The sequence below is a fragment of the Melospiza melodia genome, chromosome 2, assembly GCF_035770615.1.
Source record: "Melospiza melodia melodia isolate bMelMel2 chromosome 2, bMelMel2.pri, whole genome shotgun sequence".
Classification (NCBI taxonomy): Eukaryota; Metazoa; Chordata; class Aves; order Passeriformes; family Passerellidae; genus Melospiza; species Melospiza melodia.
In genome coordinates this window covers 142,266,326-142,289,471 of record NC_086195.1, presented here as the reverse complement: position 1 = coordinate 142,289,471, position 23,146 = coordinate 142,266,326, and the positions used below count along the sequence as shown (strand labels likewise).

The 23,146-nt window shown below is 39.9% G+C and overlaps 1 long non-coding RNA gene across 10 annotated transcripts in view; it reads right to left on the bottom strand.

The window, feature by feature from the left end:
• The window catches only part of LOC134415266 (uncharacterized), an 85,028-nt gene extending 66,905 nt beyond the window's left edge, over positions 1-18,123 (bottom strand). For 9 of the 10 annotated variants that reach the window (XR_010026995.1, XR_010026998.1, XR_010026996.1 and 6 more), the window contains exons 1-3: positions 17,599-18,123; positions 8,772-8,894; positions 6,391-6,477 (exon numbers count right to left, since the gene is read on the bottom strand). This is a non-coding gene — a long non-coding RNA (uncharacterized LOC134415266). Of the gene's footprint in view, positions 1-67; positions 334-6,390; positions 6,478-8,771; positions 8,895-17,598 lie in introns of those variants that run through there. The other variant, XR_010027002.1, reaches the window with a different exon arrangement.
• Between the last annotated feature and the right edge of the window lie 5,023 nt (positions 18,124-23,146).

Genomic DNA, 23,146 nt, shown 5'->3' with positions numbered 1-23,146 from the left:
AGCTGAGCTTTAACAAGAGAAGGAAACAGAACCAGACAGAAATCTGCCATTCTGAGTAAAGATTTACCTTGAACACTGCCCTGGGAAGTGTCATCAAGACTGTTGGGTGCTTTGAAGATTTAAAGTTTTTTGTTGGCTCACCATGCCCTTGCCAGCTTTCCGCATTTCTTGCAGACCACACTGTATTCTTACCCTCACTCTGAAAACTGTGATTCTTTTCTTTTTCCTGGCTTTCAGAGTAGGGTTGATCCTTAAAGATATGCAAACTCCATGTGGACTGATGTTTGGAAACCTTTGCTTTGCTTCTCCAGTGTCTGTGGGAATTCTCCAAGGTGCTCCCTGCTAAACAAAAGGAGGAACCATAGAGTAAAGTGGCAATATCTCTACTACTGGACTAAAGCAGTTTCCTCACCATCCTTCTGTCTATTGCCAAACCACTGAGCTGTTCCTGTTTATTTTAAAAACTTATTTAGAAATCTGAATCTGGATGGGGATAGAAAAGTAAGTCAACATGAGGTAAGGGAAGAGCATTTCAGTTACTTAGCTTGCACTAGATTCACCCTTATTTGTTATTGCTAACTTGACTCTGGGCTGGAAAGAAGAGGAAAGCTATAATCAGTTGCTTTTAACTCAGGCTTAAAAACTGTGGCCAAAGATTTTTAGTATTCTGGATTCCTTTGCCTAATTGCAATCCCACAGTGGCAACTGCACTTAGAAAAATCCAAAGAAGTTGTTTATAGGGCAAAACTTCCCTTCCATGGCAGTGAAAATTAAATCTTAAGATAGGTGGGTTTTTTTATTTTCATTTGGCTGGGTTTTTTTCTTGCTGGTTGCTTATTTGGTTGGTTGTGGAGGTTTTTTTTTCTCGTTTTTCAGTTCTTACTGTAACATATCTCATCTCTGAAGGCTCAGCTTCACTGTGGAGAGTTGTTATTTATGGTCGGTGCATAACATTTTGTCCCTTCTGAACAGCTGACTTGGATTTGTCCAAATGCCCAGTAAATGCTGTTCCCTAAATGTTTGTGTTTCTTGGGACAGTAAAGGCCACAGACCCAGTATAGGCAATATGCATCCACATTTTCCTTTGACCTGCCATTCCAGTGGAGCTATTAAGTGGCAGAACTTGCTGGACACAGCATAATTCATAATCTTCCTCATCTATTTTGCTTCACTTTGCTGCCAAGAAAGGATTACAGTGAAAGGAAGAAGAGAAGAAAGTTTGCAGTGCAAAACTGATTCCTTTTTTTTCTCATCAGCTGCACTGGTCAAGGATGATGTGGCAGCTCCAATTGTTTTCCTGCTGGGATCTGATGCTGGCTGGATGCCCAAGTGCTTCTCTCTGGTTGTTTAACCATTCTCTCACAAAGCTTGAGGCCTGATGGCATCAGGTCCAGTTCAGGTACAAAGGTGTGGGCAACACAAAATGTTTTCCTGGCACCCCTTGCCTTGCCAAAGCCCCAAACAGGATCCTGTTCTCTCCCTAGAAATGTTCCTGTGCTCTATTTAGCCCAAATCTCGCAGTGTGAGGAGCAGTGGGTGGAGGTTCAGTTGTGCTTCTCTGCTGGCTGGTATTTTTAGGAGAGGCTGACCAGGTGCTTCGACAGAAGTGAATACAAACACAGTGTCATTGTGAAGATGCCTGGAATTTTGGAATCAATTTTCTCAGGCACAGGAATTCTTCACCTCCCCTTCACTAGCACAGCCTGAGAGGGAAGTCCAAGGTGTAACTGGAAATCCAAGATGTTACTCAAAGTCCAAACTTAACTAAAAATTTGAGTGAAAACTCTGCAGCCTCACAAAACCAGATTGCTGTGAAACACTTTAAAATTACTTTCTTGATGCTCTTGCTTACAGGTGAGCAACAAGACCCCCATGCAACAGTATAAAGAGGATATATTCTCCTGGAAAAAATGTATTTTAGGGGCTGTGTTTGCACACACAGGTAAGGATGGATGCAATCCTGATAGGAAATAGGTCCTCCACAGAGCTGTTGGCTTTACCTCTGGTAAATATGAAACCCTAAGAGGAAGATTCCTTGCATGTGGGAACAACTGCTTGCAAATTTAGTTGAAAACATAGCTTTGAATCCATAGATGCAAAAAACACAAAGACTGTGCTCGTGTCAAGAATCTGCTGAATCCTGTGCTCTCCATCTGCCCATGTGTAATTTAATCTGGCACCATTTCCAGTGATGTCATGCCTGGAACACCCAGCCCTGTGGAGAGGCTCCCTGGGATGGAGCTGCTGCATGAGGTGGAGGGATCAGCAGCTGTGCTAATTCACTCCTGGAATGGTGTTCCTATCAAGTTGCAAAGGAGCAAAGGCACTTTCTGCTCTTTAATCCATGCAGTTTTGGAGCAGGCACGCGTTCAAAAGACAGGCAGGTGAGCCAGGCAGTTCCACAGCCAGTTCTTCTGGCTGAATATTCCAGTTTTAAGGAGAATATTCCATTATGTCATTCCAGCTCGTGTCATTTCTAAGCAACTGGTTTGCAACTGCAGGATAAGGAGTGTCTGGCAAAATCTGTTCAGTGCAGATAAAGTTCTGCTGCATGAGGACTCTTCCCCCAGCCCAGCTGAGAAAAACTGAGGTCAGGTTTAGCCCTGTGTGTAGCCAAGGAGACACAGCCACCACTCAAGTGATGATTCATTGGTTTCTCTCGAGTTTGTCCAGCAAAACTTCAAACCTACCAGCATTCTGCTGAGAAATCACAACGTAAGAGCACGAGATGTTCCAACGCTGCTGTCCAGAAAAACCTGGTGACCACAAGGTTGTATCCAGAACTGAGACAAACTGTTTATCACTTTTGAAAAATGGACCAAAATAAGGCAATCAATTTCTTGGAAAATTTGATGTGCATTTTTATAGTCTCAGAATCAACATGTTGGATCTCATTAATCAAGCCCTATTGTCATAATGAAGACCATGTGGAGATATGGAAGAATTAAATGCTTGAAAATTAAAATTAAATTAGAGTTTGGTATAAGATTTAATTCATGCAACGTTAAAGGAATTCCTGACAAGAGTTTTTTTTCAATTCAAGCCATTAACATTAACCATAAGAAAAATATAACATGCTGTTACAAAATAATTTTAAAGACCTTTCCTAAAAGTTCTCCTTTCAGGTAGCATTTCAGGTAGTATTTCAGAGCAGCAGTAAGCGGCTACGGAAATTAAGCATAGATGAAGATACAGAGTGCTGCTTTCACCAAGAAAAGAGCAAAAAGGAAAAGCTAGCCAATGCTTATGGCTGAGAAGTCTTCTGGAATGCTAACTTAGATAAGAGAAGTGACAAACATGCCCTTGATATTTATAATTTTCATCTTCTATGTGGCAGCTTTTGACTTTGTGACATTTGAATCTGTCACTGTGAAATGGATTCAGATGTTGCAAACATGCACCAGATCTTCCAGAGCATAAAATTAATTGTCTCTAGCACAGAAAGCTGTTATTTTTGTTGCACAAAATAAATCAAAAGCAATGTTAGGCTAATAATAAATAAAGCGACAGTCGTAAACAATCTGCTCCCTTTGTTAGGTTTTATGTCATGTTTTGCATGAGAAGTTCAAACAACAACAAAAAGCTCTGAAAGCTCCTCTCATGTAAATGACTTTACTTAACAGTGGAAATCCACTGGAATGAATCCTCAATGATCTCCGGCACTGAAACCTAATTCCTTAAAAAATGGGCAAAATACTCAGATAAGACCCCCAAAAATATTTGAGGCTTGTAAAAATCTTGTACTGAACAAAAAATCTTTCACTTTTTTTCCACTAAGGGACTGAATGGAAAAAAAGTGAAAGACTTTTGTCTGTCCCATAAGAAAAGAAATTCCATCAAAAAAAGGGTTTGTTCAGAGAAGTCAGTTTTGAGATATAAAAAGTCCAGAGAAGTTGGTTCAGAGATTGAAAAAGTTCAGAGAAGTTCATTAAGTGAAGAGCAAATAGGTTAATGATGCAAGAAATGAGACTGCAAGGAAAGAGAATTTATGTTTGCTTCAGAGCTGCTCGATGAGGTGCAAAGCTCTGATTAAAGGGAGACTCTTTGATTACCAAGTGTTGAAAATGAGGAACCCCAGGACCCAGACATCAGACAACCCCAGGAGTGCCACATCCTCAGGCTCCCTGAGGTCCCTTCCACCCAGAGCCAGGTTTGACACCAGAAACAAACCCAGCCCTATTCCAGTCTCCAACTTCTTCACATTCCTCCTCTCTCAGTGATACAGACAGTCAAGACTTAGATATTCCCCTTCCCAGAGGAGGATCCTCTGCCTCTTATGAGTTTCTCCTCCTGACAGGTCACATTAATTTCATGGACATCCTGTTCAGTTTGGCTTCTAAGATCCTCACTACATACCAATCTCTAATTTCAATAGTAAGACAACAGGACTCTCTTAGATTTTTGCTTACCCTGAAGCAGCGATATCCAAGCAGCTGCAATTTCATCTGTGACAAAACTAAACTAAGACTTTAAAGTAAGAATAAACTAAGGTACATGAGTTTAGAGTTGGTGTCAGCAACACAAATATGTGCCTTTGATTTGCCTACAAAACCCTGTGTGTGCTGAACTTGCAGAGCTGCTTCTCTTAGGATCTTGAACTGAATTCCTTTACCTTTTACATCATTAGAGGTGACTTTCCAATTGCCACTTCCAAGTTTCCAGCAGTGGCACCAGAAGCACTTAGGCTAATCCATGTGTTTGTAGGCCAATTCAGCATCTCGACACAAGCACTTCTGTCTGCCTGCTGAGAGTCCTTTCAAATCCCTCTGGATGTGACATTGGGGTTTAGGGGTGATTGTGGTAGTGCTGAGGGGAGGGTTAGGTCAGAAAATCCTGAAGGTCTCTTTGAGCCTCACCTCCGTGTACAGTCTGCCAGCCCTGATTGCAGCTACTGCAGGACAAATAAATCTTGACACATTGGTGGGGCTGGGAGGACTCAGTAGACAAAAATAATAGAGTGCTAAAAAATTCAATAGGCTACACTGGCCTAAATCCCACCTCCTGCTTCCATGCTTTTATCCTCACTTTTTTTGGTACAAACTCATTAGAAGATTAATTTTATATAGATGTAGTGGTGGCTGAAGGTGCAGTGGAGGTTACTGTCTATAAAGAGAAAAGCAAAAAGAAAGCTGAAGGGGAAAATAATGATTACATTTCAAGCAGAGCACCTTTGCTTCCAGCAAGATCTCTGCTGTTTCTCAAAGTTTTGGAAAGGCATTCTGATGACAGCATGGATTGTTTTTCCTGTTGCACTTTCCTTCAGTCTGTCTACAAGCAGTTGTTGAAGTGGATTTAAGTGTGCAAATGGTATTTTGAATAGAGTCTGGAAACTGTAACACATCAGAAACGACAAAGAAAAAACTTTTTAAACTGGGAAGGAATGCAAAACAGGACAAGCAACATTGCCAGCCATGAGAGGAACTGAAAAGCTCCTTCTGGTGTTTGTTGTAGCAAAAATTTTGTTCTTTCTAGAACTTCAGGAGATATTTATACTCAGTAGGAATTGAATATCTCACAGGAATTGGAAAGATGAATGTTTAATCATTGACAATGGCACACATGCAGAAACTTTGTGTCTAAGTTCCACTGTAATTACTGGAAGTCAAAATTATTTCTCTTTTCCCATTTGTCTGAATATTAAGGCTGCCATCCTGTAGGTACAGACCTAATAGCTTTGTGGAAGACAAATAAAATCAAATTTTTTTGTGTCTTTCCACAGAGAAAGCAAACAAGTAATCTTCATCCAAGTTCATTAAGACTTCTAAGGAGACACTATCATGCAGGCTTTGTGCTACATTTTTAAAAACTATTAAATTATTACAAGCCTTAGACAATTAGGCTGAGAATGAACTTCTCTGAGACAGCAGGGAACTCTGAGACTGGCACCTCTGTCTGCTTTGGTGAGAAGAGAAAAAGCTGAGAGCATCATCAAAGCAGCCTTCATGGGGCTCTGAGGTTTCTGGGACTGAGACCCAGCTAAGCACTGGCATTGCCCAATTTCCTCATGGAGGTATTTAACATCATGGACTGAAAATCAGAGCCTGGGAACAACAAAGGTTTGGAGAGACAACACTCAGTGAGCAAGGTCTGCCTGCAGAAATAAAATTCCAGCCAGAACCTCGCTCCCTGGATCCTCACAAAGAGAATCCAGAGGGGAGAAAGTGAGCAGCTATGTGATGAAAATTAAAACCATCAGCATGTTCAGAAGGAAACAAAGGCATAAGCAGTTCCCTCAGCAGCCCTGTCCTCACTGCAGATATGGTGTTAGCAAATTCCCCCCAGCCACAGAAAGCAATTATATTGTCTCAATGTAATTGTACTTCCTTCCTGCTGTTCCTTGCTGATAAAGCAAGCATTACATAAAAATTAACCAATGTTGATAATATTTACCATGAACAGCTACTCCAAGGACTCAGCTTGGGCAGGGAGGCTGTCAAACGTTGTCCACTGATGGTTTTGACTCCTCAAGAAGCTGCCCTGAAAATGCACACAGAGCCCAACGGGCTGTTTTTGGTATCTGCTACAGTCAGGGTGTTCTTCATGTCCTTTCATACCTTTGCCTACAAAGCAAATGCATCCCCACTCCTCAAACCCAGGAAAAATAGCTGGACACCTTTTTTATCAGTCCTCTATTTCCTTAGAAGCCTAAAAAGTTTTCTGCTCTGCCCTTACTTTCTGAACACTTGTCCTTTTACAAGATTCAGCTATATCCAGTTTTGTTAATTTGACAAAGATGTAAGACAAGAAGTGTCCCTATAGAAGGGGAAGATCCAAATGAAATGGCCCTCTCACTCCTAAATATCTTAAAATGCTTGGCCCATGTGCTCATGAAACAGCTGAAGAAGAGCAACCAAAAACAGTTTCCAGGAGGCTGCCTTGAGTCAATTATACCACAAGTCACAGATCTGTTTCAAGGGTTCCCTCCCTCATTTGCAATTCATCAGGAATGCTGGAAGTTTGGCAAAAAGCTTGGGCTGGAATTGCAGGTACCAACCATATCCCTCCAGAAATCTCCCTTGCATTTAAAGCAGAGAATGTATGAAAAGCAATTTGCCCCCACTGTTACTTAGGAAAGAGAAAAACCCATCCAACCAAGACCCCAGAAAACCCCAAACCAAACCACAAGATTAATCAGATACATATCCTTGCTATCCTAAAAGGACTTCACTCAGAAGTCCATGGAAAAATGCTGAAGAATGATGAACCCGTGACAGGTTTATGATGGCTGTGACATGCTGCTTGTGAGTGTGTATAAATAAGTAAAAATGTATTAGGAAGAAATTCCTCCCTGTGAGGGTGGGCAGGCCCTGGCACAGGGTGCCCAGGAAGCTGTGGCTGCCCCTGGATCCCTGGCAGTGACCAAGAACAGGTTGGTTATAAGAGTTTTTAAAGCACACAAAAAGGAAAATGCAGTCATGTAGAAGCAGAACGTGCCAGGTCTGAGGCTGCACATATCACCTTGTTGATATGGCCAAGGTGGGGACAAATAGTTTTCAAGAATCACCAGAGAGCAATCCCAATTCAATCATTAAATACTAGAAAATGAAAGAACTTCACTATGCTGCTTAAAATAAGTCCCAGATTATGCCATCTTAAAAAAATAAACCCATATTTGAAGACTACAATGTTAACAGTTTGATTTTCCAAATACTAACTAATAAAACTGATTTTAGCCTAACCTATTTCAAATTAAATACCCTGGAGTTCTTTTCTTTAGCATTCAATATATTAATTCTGTTCTTCTATTTAGCAATTCAAGTAGTTTCCATAGGCACTAATTTGACATTAAAGATGTATAAACTGTGGGTACCAAAAAACCACAGGAAATAAACAAACCCTCCAAAATCTGACAATTATTTGGATGTAATACTGAAGTGAACACTAATTAACATGCAGGCAGATAAGGTGCTAATCAATAAACCAGACATCAACAAGGTACCTGTCAGCATTGCTAAAAACAGTTATACAATTTCCAAGGATCAGCCTTTTGAAGACACTTTTCATAAAAGAATGGAAATGCTCTTGATAGGTGATTTGTATGGCTTACAAACCAAAAATTCCTAAGAAAATCCCATGAACAAGGCTTTGTTTCCAAAGGTCTCTGAAAGCTCCATGTATCTTGAAACAATAAAGGATGTGCACCAGGACTTAATTTATTGCTTTGTTAAATGAATTGCTTCCATGCAACTTTCCTTCTATTAAGATGTAAATGCTGGAAATAGAAGGTGGAAGCTGAAAATATCACAGGAGAATTCATGCCTGAAGGAGGAATCCGAGCTGTGTCCTTACCACCTATGAGATATTAGCAGCAAGTTGTGAATAGGTCTGATAAAATTACTATTGGTAGGATGTTGCAGCTGTTGCAATGTAACTTTTGGCTTACACCAGGCTTATTCATAATCTATTTTTATGGTTTTCAAAATCCAGCAAAATAAAAAAGGACCACTGGCTAATTGTTACCATACTGTTTATCCAAAGAGCTATTTGCAGTGCACTCCAGAAGCAATTCCCTCTCCTGTCCTCCCCCTCTCCAGCCCTCGAGTGCTTCTAGTTATAGCATTTGATTTCTAAAATTAAACTTGGATCCACCTTAAAGCTCATAGTTTAGAGAATCTGGATAAATGAAATGCCATTTAAAGCATCCCCATGCCATCCCTTTCCTGTGCTATTCCTTTCTCATACTCTATCACACTGTAACTTCTTCACTGCCTAAATGTTCAAGGCAGCATTTACTTTAATGCTTTTCTCTTTTTAAAATATCAAATACTTACCTTTTTGTTGTTGGTGATGTCCTCCATATACAAGAAAACACAAGTAAATTTCACACATGACTGTGGGTATTCAGTAGTGGTTTGATTTCTGAGCTCCCTTCCAACTCAAACCATCCTATAATCCTGTAAAACAAATAATAATGCCCAAGGTGGAAAATGAACCCATAACTTTCATAATTACCCCATTGTAACATCAAAAATAATAGACAAATGGAATATCTGTTTACACTACAAGAACTGAAGAGTCACAGGAGGTTCCAAGTGGATGGAATTTCTAAGCTTGGTTACATTGTCTCAAAGTAATTGCAGAATTCCCATTTATTCCTTTAAACATAAAGAATGAGTGTCTTTAATTCCACAAACAATTCAACTATTTTCCAATCCGAGTTTGACTGACCTACTAACTCACAACCAGGTAATACTACTGGCAAGGAAGTTTTAAACTAATTTTTAATTCATTCTCTTAGGCCCTTAAGAGGCAGCCTAAAAGCAAAGCATAATCCAGGTACTCTGAAGGAATTCTTCAGTTGGAGCCTGGGAGGGAGCTGAAACTTTAAAAGTCTCATGAGAGAAACCTCCCGGAGCCATGAAATCTCTTCTAATGTGAGAAACCACCTGAGTCTGGTCTCTGCTGACCTGAGGAACAGGTACCTGCAGAGGTTCAGAACAGAAAAAACACAAATCCTGCTTCATTCCAAGGCAGCCCTGCAGGGAATTTGCAAGCAAACACTGTAGTAGTTTCACTGTTTCCAAATGCTTATTCTAGTCTATTTTTGTCTCACTAAAATACTTAATTTCCTCTCCAGAATCATCTGTCAAATTCATTTTTGATCTCCTTGATCCCCTTTTTGGGTAATTTGTGTATTCCAATGTCTGTGTCCTATTTAGTGACTTGTATAGTGCATTGTTTTGCAGTTGCATTAACACTCACAGTCTAAAAATACCAAGTCTGTTCACCAGCTTTCTTGAGCCTTTGCCCAAAACCCTTTTTTCATATGACAGCAGGCAAACTTACCACAAGAAAAGAAGAAAACATTTCTTTGTCCCGTTTTTTGTCTCACCAAAGGTAAATTAAAAATTGGACGGGTGATCCTCTTAGAAATAGTAATTTAAGCCTTAACAAGCATTAGATAATTGAATGTGGTTGTGAAAATTAATTAGATTTAAATATACAGTGCGAATATTTTCATAGCTTTGACCTTTTAGGAAGCATCAGAAAAATCTTTGTGGGATATCTCCTGATTTTTCTGTCCTAGATGTTTCAGGTAATAAGTGGATCTTTTGTATGTATTTCTTTCCAACAGACCAGGCTAAATGACCCCTTTCCCAATGAAACTCAGCACTTCACATAAACTAAACCTTAGAACTCATTTCCAATCAAAAACTCCTAGACTTGCTGCCTAATAGAAAAAATTAACAATATATTCTACAGGTATTATTTGGAATGAAATGTTTCCAATTGCATGGTGCATTTCATTACTGAAGACTTGGCAACTATCTTAAGGCCATGAAAAAGCATGGAAGTTCCACCTTGATGATTTATTTACCAATAAAAGCACTTTCTATATTTACTCAAAAAAGTATTTCTGTCAAAAATATTTCTGACTTGCTCCAATGAATATGAAGCAAATGAACATTCTTTCTACTAACTGCTGAAAAAAAGGACTCAGGTTCAATCCAAAACATTTCAAAAACCTAAACAAAATAACATGGAATTCATCTGAGGAATTAATCTGAGGAAATCACAACCTGCCCATGGGCAGTGAGTGAAGAAAAGGAGATTCTACGTATCCAAAATACTTTTTTCAATCCACAGGAATGATCATCCAGACATATTTTACCTCATTCTGCATTCTGACTCTCTGCTTTCTGATGGTCCACCTGCAGATGATTTCTCCTAACAAGGAAGTGTTTATTTGGAAATGAGCACCTTTTATAAGCATTGCACCCTCCTCTCCTCCAGCACTTGCCACATATGTTCATAATAAAAAGCAAGTCATGCATGCCAATTTTTTCATCCATTAAAAACACTTTTTTGATTCATCCTACCTTTGCAGAAGGAAGCAGTGAGTTTAAAACCCCTTGGTATTTTAGTTATATGACGAGTGACTTTGCCTGTTGACCACTGAATTATCTTACTTTCAATGAAACCTTCTGTTAAAATTAATATAAAAATAAAAAACTGTCCTACCTGCTGGGTTTGGAATATTTTTTGTCTTCTGATTTAGAAAGAAAAGAAGCTATCAATGGGGATTAAAAAAACACACCAGAGGAGATCTGATGAGTCAGTGATAAATCTACTTAAAGTTTGCCACTGAGCAATTTCTCTTCTGACAAATTTAACAGCTGACAGTAAAGTGCTTTTTAATGGAATAAATGGGGTAAAACTCAATCCCCAAAGGCTTCAGGCAAGCCCTGGTAAGCATCTCACATCTTCTTGAGATCATATAGCTCTTGATTTAACTCAAAGCAAACCTGACTGTAGCTTTTTAAAGTACATAAAGGTATCTGTCTCCACCCCTAGCAGGCTACTTGATTCTAGTTGAATATGAAGAAAACAGCAGTTCAAATTACAATTTTTTTCACAGCTTCCTGTCACTATTCTAAGTGTAACAGCCAAGTTTTATGGGCACACCACAGTAGCAAAGAAATTTCTTCCAGAGTTTGGGAAGAAGCCTCAACCATTATGGTCACCCTAATGGGATTTTCAGGTTCCTTGTCAGACCTCTGCAGTCATCCTGACATTACTGACCTAGACCAAAACAACTTAGAGCATCCCACAAATGGCGGCCTTGAAATAATTGAACACATTAATTAAAAAAAATGTATATATAAAAAAGAAAGGTGTGTAAGTAGAAACATTCTGAAAGAGAAGCATATAAATTAGGGAAAATAATATAAATACCAATATCTTGTCAGTTTTAACACTATTGGATTGTTAATGACATCCTGGTTATAGGCATTTCATTTAGAGTAAACCTGTTGCTATCCCAGATGTGAGAACACAAATCTGTCCTATCTCCATCTCTTCTTTCATCTTTTTACTTTCAGACTTAGAAAAATTTCAAACCATGTCAAGAAAAAGCTGCACACCATTAAATGACCTTAACCTGAGTTTGCAGAAAGGTGAAACTCTTCCCTACCTTTCCTCACTGAGCTCCTAATGAAGGTAGGAGGAAATAATTAGGAGTATGGAGCATGACAAAACATTTTAATTGGGCTCCTTCACCAAGATGATGGTGCCATGACTCTGATATCATCTGAGGATGTGCTGGTTAAGGTTTGCATCCTTAAACTGGGGTTAGGAGAAAAAAACCCAGCCTTTCTTTTTAACTGAGAAATCTTGGAAAGTATTCTGAGATGCCATCTCCTGGATAACCTCCAGGGAGCAGGTTTAAGGACATATGAAGCTTACATAACACACAAATGCTGAAGAACTATTAATAGAAAAAAAAAATTGATGCAATTTTGTTTTCCAGAAAAAAAAATGTGGCCTGAATTTAATGTAACTTCCCTGTGTATAATGAAAAAATGCCAGCATATGTCTCTTGGGAATTTGCAAGAAAGCAAAATAGAGTTTGAGTTACACGTAGGAAAGCTATTCTATTTAATCAATAATCAAAAATTACTGAGCAGAACAATTTAGCACCAGGCTTCCTCCATTTTGGCTGTTGAAACATAAATTTCAATCCTAGAGACAAAACGCTTCATTGAGAGCATGGAATTAATTTAAATTATTCCTCCAAGTGTCAGCTATCACTTATGTGACATTCAATTTTCAGTACTGCTGATATGAGAGGAAGCTCATAAAAGGTGGGAGAAAATCTATTTAGCTGGACTAGAAATCAGTACAAAGTCCTTGCAGGGAATTTGATGCCACAGCCTATTTCTGTCTGAAGAATGGCTGAAAGTCTTGACTCTGTCAAGATTAAATCAGAGAACCAGGGGCCCTGAAGGGAATTTGGAGCTTGTTACAGACTTCTATTTCCTTTAGGAGGCTCCTCCAAGAGCTACATGGAAGTGTGCAACAACCCAGCCCTCCTGAAATCTGATTACTTTGTTTGCTGCAGGAGGAAGCTCTCGGGCAAGGAGCATCGTCAGGGGGAATTTCAGGGCTCAAAAGCCAACAGGGTGAGAACCTGGATGGAATCTGCTGCTCCCCAAGTGTCACTGAGAGGGGGAACCCAGCTCTGGAAGAGCAGGCTGCAGCAGGAGATGTCGATGCTGTCAGCAATCGGGAACATTTGTGTACAAGTGTCTGTACACTGTGCTGCACTTCAGTGGCACTGCTCGTGTACAAACATTTCTCATTAGCAATTAATCACTTCTGGGGGTTACAATCACTGTGGAGTCAACATTTTCCTGGGGCCTGGGACACATGTGGTGTCCTTATGTTTTTCCACCAGCGCTGAAAATGTGTAATTTCTTGTTATTAGCACTATTTGAATTACCAAAGTGCTCGTGAACTCCAGTTATGGATGTGGGCCCCAATGTACTTGGTGCTGTTAAATATGGAAAGGAGATCCAAAATGTTTTAAAATTTGGGAACAAGGTGATAGGCAGCAGCTGAATACAAGCCAGGAAGACTGGTCAGCACACCTGACAATGCCTTAATCACCAACAGCCTGTTGGATTTAGCTGTCAGCATTAAAAAACCTGAAATATATCATTAATGGTAAAGACTATTTTTGAACTTCATCAGTCTTTGGTGTTGGCAATACCATTGCATCCAGAATGTAGACCTACATGGAATATACACAGTTTCTGACTTGCCACCCAGCCTTTCCAAATGAGAAGGTGCTTAAGAAGTCTCAAAGTAATCCAGGCAACAAAACAGGTGTGTGATATGTGATCTCTGCTTCCCAGAAAATCTTAAGACTTACACACTTTGTTTAAGCAAAGACATCTTGATAAAAAATATCATCTATTGTCATATATCCATATCTATATATCTGTCACCCTGAACCTCCCCTGGCACAGCTTGAGGCTGTCTCCTCCTGTCCCACTGACAGTGAGATAAATTTAACAATTACCCTCAGAAATAAAAACCCCTCACTGGTTAGAAGCCTCTCTTTCCTTTAGATACTTTCATAGACTCAAGTAAAGCAAAAGCAGATAAGTTTGTTGGTAATTTTGGTTAATTAAATCTCTGCCAAGTGTTTAGAATGTCAGGCACTGTGCCTACAGGACATTTGTTTCTGTTGCCTTTGTGGCAGTGTGTGACACAGCTGGCTGAGACCACAAATTCAGGTTTGCCTCTGGGCTCAAAATCCTCCACAGCCTGTTCCTGACACGACATAACCCTGGATGTGATAACCTGGGCAGTCTGGAAGAACCAGTTTTGCTCACTGAGGAGCAGAGCAGCACTGAAGAGTGTGAGGACTCCCTGTGTGCTAAAACAAGGCTTAGAAAAACACTTGTGAATTAAAGTGAAATGCAATCCTGCTGCCTCCACATCAGCATGAACACGTGTTGTACAAGCATAACAGAAATTGCTAAATAAACTCTGAAGCAGCTTCACTGTTTGAAATGAATAGAACCCAGCAAAAGGAGTGTTTGGTACAGCTCCAAAACAAAATCTGCCACTTGCCAGAAGGTGCCCCTGAGATGCTTTGGTTTGGTTTGCTGGATCCAAAGGCCACAAGGGCATTTGTCTGCTTGAGCTCAGAGCTTCTTTCCAAAATCTGTGTCTGGGTTGAGGGCATCAAACATCCTGCACCTCACCCAAGGCAGCAAACTGGGCTGGGAAACAAACTGGAAATTATATTACTCTTACTCTTTTGGAAAATTATCTTTGCAAAGATGCAGTTGGAAATGGTGCTGCCAAGACTCAAAGGAATGACACTGATACTCATGAAAAGATCAGATCTTTGAGAGAATAAATCAGAGATTATAATTCTCTAAATCAGAGACTATAAAGAGAAAAATTCCAGGTTATATCCCAATCATTGTGTGCAAATGGAGCAACAAACCATGTTTACAGCCTGGAGAGTAAAACCCATAGTGAGAGGTAAACAGGGGAATACAGAAATATAGAAAACGAGAAGAAGGCACTGACTCCCTGTAACTTCTGTGCACCTTGGAGAATGTTCATTATAGATGGCACTTCCACTGCAGCAGCTCAAGGAACTAATTTTTAAAACCCCCTCAGATTGTATTCTAAGATCAACTGCAATTTTTGTAAGCATTTCCAGTGATGTCTTTGTAGATATTTTCACAATGTCCCTGGTCCATCCAAACCAGATTATCTGACACACAGCATATGCTTAAGGGTTTTGTTTCCCTCACAATTCTGTATAATTTTCAAGATCTAGACTGCTCTCAGATTTAGGCTTCTAAAATTTGTTTTATTAAAATCCAGTTTTGTAACCCAGCCAGCACCAGTAATTCTTTCTGTATATATATATATGTATATGATATATAGACATTTTAACACGTTAAAAATGGAATATGTGGAGAATTTGAACCAAGAAAATTACCAACACTTCCACAGCCTTCTTCCCTTTGCTTCTGCCTTGAAATTCTTAAGCATACTAGCAAATTAATAATAAAGAACAAATTTCCCTGTTTACTTTACATGAAAAATACAGAATGTGGAGTGCTGAGCCAAAAGGATTCAGCATAGACCAGGCTAAAAAGTCTTTTGATTATCTTTTGATATCTTTTGATATCACTTAAATACTGAAATTTCTTAAAGTACTGTTCACCAATCTTTCCTTGAATCGTCAGGATAACATTTAGAAGATATTCTATATATATTTTTGGTTGTTATTAATGCTGTTGCTCAGCCTTAGCTCCAGGAGAGCTCTCAAGGTAAACTGCAGGCACAAGTGGAGGCAAGGCCAGGGGTTGCCTTGCAGGGCTGCCCTGCAGCACAGCTGGCAGCCCTTTGCTCAGCCCTGTGATGTGGTTACTCCTTCCTCTCCTAAGCACCAGATCCCTGCTCCTGGAACGTGCCAAAATAAACAGCTGGGGTTTAAAAGGAATCCTTCTGTGAGAGTGCTCCATCAGATCTGAGCTGCTGGGGAGGGGGTGAGAGTCACCCAGGGGACACGCAGGAAACTATGGCAGGAATGATTTTTTTTTTTCTCTCCCTGTATATATTTTTGTAGTGAATTGGTATTTATTAGATGTTCGTGTTGTATGTAATGTGAGATGCTGTGGCAGGAAAGCCAATCAGAAAGGGACAAATCCTGAGAGAGGAACAAGTGGTCCAAAATGTAGAAGGATTGCAAATTGGGAGAAAAACCACAGAAATGTTAAAGGACAGAAATGTAAATCCATTACAGCTGAGCTGAAGTGCCAAAATAGGACAAATGAGGCCAAAAATACCAGAAGAACCCATACTTTTATGTATTTTGGCAATTCTGCCTCTCACCTGGCTCTAACTGGAAAATGTAAATGAATATGAATTTAATAATGAAAAAGCGAAGCAAACATTGCAATAGAATGCCTCCACAAAAGGTTCATTTCATGCTTGATATATAAAACACAGTTCAGGTGTATCAGAAATTATCCAGCTGTCACAAAATTTGGACAATGATGTTGACAGGATAATCCATATTCAAAAATCCCTTGAAATGCTGCCTTACTGCTTAATCTCCAATTGTAAAATTTTAGATACCTGGCACCAGAGAGAGTAAAAGGCACAAAGTATTTCCCCTCTTGATACTAAATATTTGAAATCATGCAATTGCTTCCTGTCACTCATAACATTAAATGCTTTATATTGGATTAATTGATAATAATTGCATTATTGCAATTATCATAATTTATCAATACTGTGCAGCTGAAACATAGTTAAGCCACAAGTTATTTCTACTTTTTTCCCTTTTTACTTCTTCTTAATATTCATGCTTTTTTTTTTTCTTTCAATTTTTTTCATGCTTTCAGGGCAGAGGTACTTTTATTTCTCTATGCAGGAGACAGAATTCAGCTGAGTTGTGCCAAAAAGCTGCAAGACCTTAACTGGCTGGCAGTACAGGAAAACAGAAATATAAATCAGGTTTATCACTTGGAATTTTCATTATCATCACATAGAATTTGATAGGCACATTACTGCTGCATAAAAGTGATAAATCTTAGGGGGTTTTCCTATGTTTCAAGCCAAGAAATTCTAAATTTCCTCTTCACGCACCTTTAATTCTTTCAGTCATTCTTTTTCCTTTGATTGGACATCATGCATTATTTTACCAGACATATTATTACTACTCTGGTTCTAGCCTATTTTATTTGTTGCCATAGTTTTGTCTATAAATATTTTCCTTATCTATTTTTTATTTATATATATATTTTTCCCCTGTTTCTATCTGTGTCTTCACTTCTTTCTTATTCTTTCTGTTCTCTCTGCTCTGCTACCCCTCTAACATCTGTCTGCTTAAACAATTCCCCCTTTCTATCCTTTGGGCAGAGCCCTTAAACACCTGTACACTTCTCCATTTGGGGCAAGGAAGGGAATTCTCTTGGCTACTTAGAACACATCAGCTTATTAAAGATTTCCAGGAAAAATTCCCCACAGAAGCTTCATGTTTTCATCTGTTTATCTCCAAACTCACTGAGCTGCCCTCCCCCTTATTTTTGGTAAAACTCTATATTTAAGTGAGCTACAAGCAATATCCTGAACAAAATAATGCTCCTGATGTCTGTTTCCTACCCAGCAGCTATGCAAACAATCCTTGCCCATTTGCAATTCAAGGACAATGTCTGCAGATCAGGTATTTAAATGAGTATTTAGGCATTTAAATGCCTTTCCCAGGTCCCTGAAAATCCTGGACATGGAGGGATGTGCGTAGAAATGAGAGAAAAGGGATGGAGGGGTTTAAAATACCTCATTTGTGGGGAGGAAGGGTTTCCTCCTGTGGCCAAGAGGACCAGATTCACCCAGCCATCCATCTGGACGTGTTGTTCTCTGCCTTTTGGGGTCCTTGTCACCACTTCTGAGCCAGCAGTGCTGGGTTCAGACACTCCAAAGATCTGTGCTGCTCCACAGGTGCTGCATGCCCACCTCTCCTGGTTCCTTTCTATCCTGCAGGGACTCTGCTCGGAGTATTTTACTCAGTCAGGATCAGAATTACAGAATATCCTGGGTTGGGAGACATATCACCAAGTCCACCTCCCGCCCCTGCACAGGACACCCCAAGCATCACCTGCGGCCCTCAGAACATTGTCCGAAACTCAGCAAGTTCAGTGATGGTAATTCCAGCAGTTCCTCTTCAATTGCACTCCTTAAACCGGGTTGCTTTTCCCCCCAGCCTTTGGCAACATAAAAAGATATAACTATTTACATAAACTTGGCTCCATGGGCAATTTCCCTGGCAAGTACAGGAGCTCGTTAATGTATCCTGGAGAGGTGGCTGTGTGCTTTGATTTCTTATTTTTTCCAGTTATTTCACAAAGCTATCCAACTCATCCTTTCACCCAAATTATTTTGTCAGAGATATTTAGCCCAGCCACCCATTTGTTGTTGTAAATGCCATCTGTTCCACAAACCCAGCCCAGTGACCCTTTGCAGTCCTTGCTGCTGGCAACGTGCTGCCTCCTGCACCTGCATCACATCCTTGGCCTGCAGTCAACTCAGCTGACACAACCCCCATAGTCTGTGCATCACAAACCTCAGGGAGAGAAACTGAGCCTGAAAAGTTCCACTGCGGCTAAGATGATTTCACAAAACTTCAGCTTTGTCAGTCCCTAATCCTAACCTTCCTGCTCCCTGGCATGGGTTTTACATGGAAATAACAAGACCCCTGCCCTTTCCCTTCAGCAGCCACACTGAAACCAGTCCATTGCTTCACAGTTCCTTCACAGCTGTGCTTGGCATCCTGTCACAAAAATCTTCCTCCACATCTCAGACATATTGCAGAAGATTCAAGGGATAAAGGCAATATAAAATTGGAAGTTGGCCAATGAGGAAAAACCTATTTGTTTCACTGGCCTGATGAACATTCATTTATTTAAGACCAGGCTGAAATAGGTCCCTGAAGGATGATCTAATGAACCTTTAAAAGTGTCACCTTGCAGTCAGCGTGCTTTATTGTCAGTGAGTCAACGATGGGACACAGAGCAGATCCTTGACAGCCAGCACAAGGATTTAAACTTCCATTTAAGAGAGGTTTAACTGGTGCTTGCCACCACTTCTACATGGGTGAGATGTGTTATTTCTTGCATTTTTATGAGGTTACATAACATCAAGTTCATGTGGTTTGCTTAATGCTGGTACAAAACACAGCTTAGGAGGATGCAGCAGAAAAATCTGTTTCGCAGATGTTTGCTTTTCCTAGCCAGCTTGGGTTTTCTTACATGAGTGGAGGGTGATGGTGGTTTCAGAGATTCCTCTGCTGCTGATCATGTTTACTGCAAATTACAGAGTAATAATTCTACCAGAGCCTTCTATCAAGGACAAATTATGATGAGAGACTCCAAAATTAAAACTTTCTTCTGACTAGTTGTACGTGAAGCTACTGGCTTCTCTTCTTTCTAAGGTCACCCAATACCACCCAACTTTCACAAAAAGAATTTTATCAGACCAATTGAAAAGAGGTTTCCATAGCACGTTTCCAAATGCCTTGGAACTCAAACTACATAATTGAAATTTTTCTGAGACATTCTTGTCAAAGATACATATTCTGCTAGCCCCTGAAAATGTCAACATATGGCAAAAACAGGCTTTTAAAAGCTTTTTCATGTTTAGGAAAAATTTCTTGGGCCTGCTGGTCCATATTGTGTCTGGGTACTGAACCACCACTGTTTCTGCTGAAACAGAAATTCACAATATCTAATAATGTGGTATTTGTGCAACACAATTTGAAGTTTCTATGGGTAATTGTTTCAATGCCTTGATATTTCAGCAGTCCTGAAAACCTCACCTCTGCTTTGGCCAGGGAAACAAAATCCTGACTTCAGGAAACACCAGACTGCAAAGACAGATGAAAAGGCTCTGTGGGTGTCATACAAATCAATTCCTAACAGATTAGCCCAAAGTCATTCCATCAGGTTAATATCCCACTGAAGTCAGAGAGTCTAGTTATATTTTAATGGTCAGATGTTAAACTTCCAAGAAGCCACCTACAGTTCTGTGCTACTGGCATTAGTCACAACTTAATCCTTGAACTTTTTAGCAAAATGATGGGTCATATCTTCAAATTTTAATATTAAACCTGTTGAAACTGGTTCTGAGAATTTAAACGGTAAAATTGTTCTCATCCAATCAAGAAATAGAAGCAGCAACAAGCGATTCATACCCAGTTGTAAACCTTCACATTTTTGAGGGTTACAATTGACCAAAATATATTTTCACAAAGTATTTGACAAAGAATTTTTCAGTAATTAAGAGTATACAGACTGCAGAAACCTAGTTCAACACAAATTGGCTTTTGCAGTCAAAAGCATGGCTGAAATAGATCTTAAAATAATGAGCTATTTTTTTATAATTCTTCCAGTTCTCCCATATCTAAATGCAGTCAGAGATTACAGCAATGAGCCCCAATACATATTATATTATGCATATACCTAGTCAGAATATTTTCTTTTAGTTATTAACACCATTTTTAAACAGTGTCTTCATTGCTGAACTACTGGCAAGAACAAGTTCCAAACACCATGGAGTTCCTGAACGCTGAGCAGAATTTTGGCTGCCTATACTCATTTTTTAACATGCATCTCAAACCACCACCAATTCAAACCATATTTCATGTGAGTATTCTTACCACACTAACCAAAAATAATGGGAAATTGAGGGCCAAATTTTTCTCCTCAGAAAAACCAGCAGAATAGAAAGAAGCCCAATGTGTTCCTTCCTTAGCCTGATATCTAAATGTCAGCTCAGTATGCACTTGTATCAGGCCAAAACAGGTTATTCCTGGTGTCTGCTTTTGCTGCAACTACACCCTTATCTCCACTCACTGGATGCAGGGAGAGATGGTAAAACATTAATAATTTTAGTTACATTTAGATTTTTCTTCTCCTGTGAAATCTGTCAGTGTTCAGTGATAGCACTCAGCACTCCAACATGTAAAACCACCTCTCTTTGTCCACAGCAATTACCAAGAATGAAGATAAAGCTGCAGGAGACACTTGCTTCATTCCTCCAGAAGCAGCACATTGTTAATTTGAGGTCAAACACCAAGTTAAAGGCATTGAATTAAAATTTAACCTCTGGTTCCAAGCTGTCCCACGTGAGCACGCGGGCGAGTCACGCACATCACCGTGGGAGCGGCTTGGAGACACTGAAACCATTGACCTGTAACCTGGGAATGACCTGGCTGGTAAAACATTGCCTTTCCTGGTTAAAAAACCCCAGAGGACAGCGTTGCAGGGCAGGCAGGAGGGGAGTGGGAATGTCATTCTCATATCTGTCAGGTGAGGGGCTGCAACTCCCTCAGCTTTGGGCATAAAGCACAAAGTGTGCAGAAATAACTGAGCCAATAACGCCAGTGCAAACATCCTGAGCTGTCAGGATTCCAGAGGCTGTGCTGTGGCCCAGCTAGAAATGAAAATGCCTTTCTGCTCCTTCAGCTCTGACACTTGCACCTTGAGGATCAGTGTTCTGTAATTTTGCTGTGACACCCAGAGCACAGATCCGGGCTGCAGATGCCATCCTGATATTCCATACTTCTTTTTCAAGGCCACATTAATTCTGTATTTATGGGGAAACACTGTGTTTGTCAAACAGCAAGAGAATACCTGGCACCTGTACAGCTTAATCTTCTGTCTCTCCTCTTTCTGGTTGATTCATGACTCAGCTAATTCAATTCATATATATTAATAATTCAACTTACATTTATTTTCAGTGAAAATGGAGAGTTCAACTCCATGTTTAATATTCCTGACTGTGACTCAAACTAGTTAATTAAATGACTACATTTAATTTTTTGCACATATTTTTTTCCTGGTTGCACCTGGGGAATTCCTAGAGATATTCCCTAAGATAGCCATTCCCAAGAAACAAACAACTCTGTCTGCATCACACACATAAAAACATGAGCCTCATTCAATGTTTTATGATATTAGTATTTTAAACTACAGTATTTCTAAGAACATGACATAATGATGTTTTGGGGAAAAAATTCACTTGTTTGCATCAGCAGTGCAAATTTAATGATTTCTGCCAGCAGAAGTCCATGAAATTTTTGCTAGTTCTCTAAAAATTTGCTCCATCTTTTGCCTCCTTGATTTCTAAATATAAAGTAATTGTATTATCTGCTGTAAGTATTAGTATTAATAAGTATTAGCTATAATTCACCACATTTCTTTCTCTGTATTAAAATTTTAACATTTTTCATGTGAGGTTTATTTTCATACTCGCCCACAGACATATTCTGGGTCGCTCTATACCTAGGAAATATCAGCTAAAAGAAAATATGACATCATGTTCACTCTGTTGTGAGCAGAAAATCAAGTATGTAAGCTAATACAGTTGTTTCTCAGGGGGGAAAAAGGAAGAAAATGGACATCACTCTACAAACTGTCAGAAACGTGGCTTTATAAAGCAGAGGACAGTTTGAGGGCAGCTGAAGGATTGCTGCAGCCCACAGATAACTCCCAAGATCAGAGTCACACTGGCAGTGAACACTGAAAATCAGTTTGGCAGAAATTAGGCTGAGAAAACACTGAAGTTCCAGCCAGGCCTTGGTTCTGTAAAGCTCTTCCTGTTAAATATCAGTGCACTGAAGTGGTGGGACAAAGAGAAGGATGGCAGAGAGAAGGATGATGAAGTGTCCATGTGTGTGTAGGAGCTGTTTGTTTATCTGCTTGGCTTTCTTTAGAAATCAATCTCCAGAAAGACTTCCCTGCAAAATCTCTTTAAAGACCTAAGATAGTGGCTCTCTGTCACTCCAGCCATGCTCCTGGGGGAATTCAGCTGTTCCAGCAGCAGACCCTGGCCCTCAAAAGCATCAGCAGCCTTTCAGCTTGGGAGCGACAACACAGCTCCAGCACAGATCTGATAAAGCCCTGGCTCCAAGGTTCTCTGGGGAAAACGAGCGCTCTGCTACTTTATTTCACTAATTAAACCCAAAATGTCCCTGTCCTGGCTGCTGGGTGGGCTGCCAAGATCCACTGCTCTTCTTTTGTGTGTCCCTGACCTGCCATTGATGTCAGCTGCCTCAATTAGCCTGCCAAAAAAATCATAGGGCAGGGGGGACCCTGCCAGACACGCAGCATCCTTCCACTCCTCTGTTTGCTGTTTGGAACAAGAGAAAAACAATCATTTAACTCTTTATGTGTCTCCATCCTCTGCTGCTTTTGTAAGATCAGTTCATGTGTCAAGCCTCCCACTTTTTGTTCCTTTCTGTCCTTCTAGACATGGGCTTTTCACAAAGTGGAACACCAGGTTGACAGAATTTCCAGCAAGAATGGCAGATTTCTTTTTCTTTCCTACT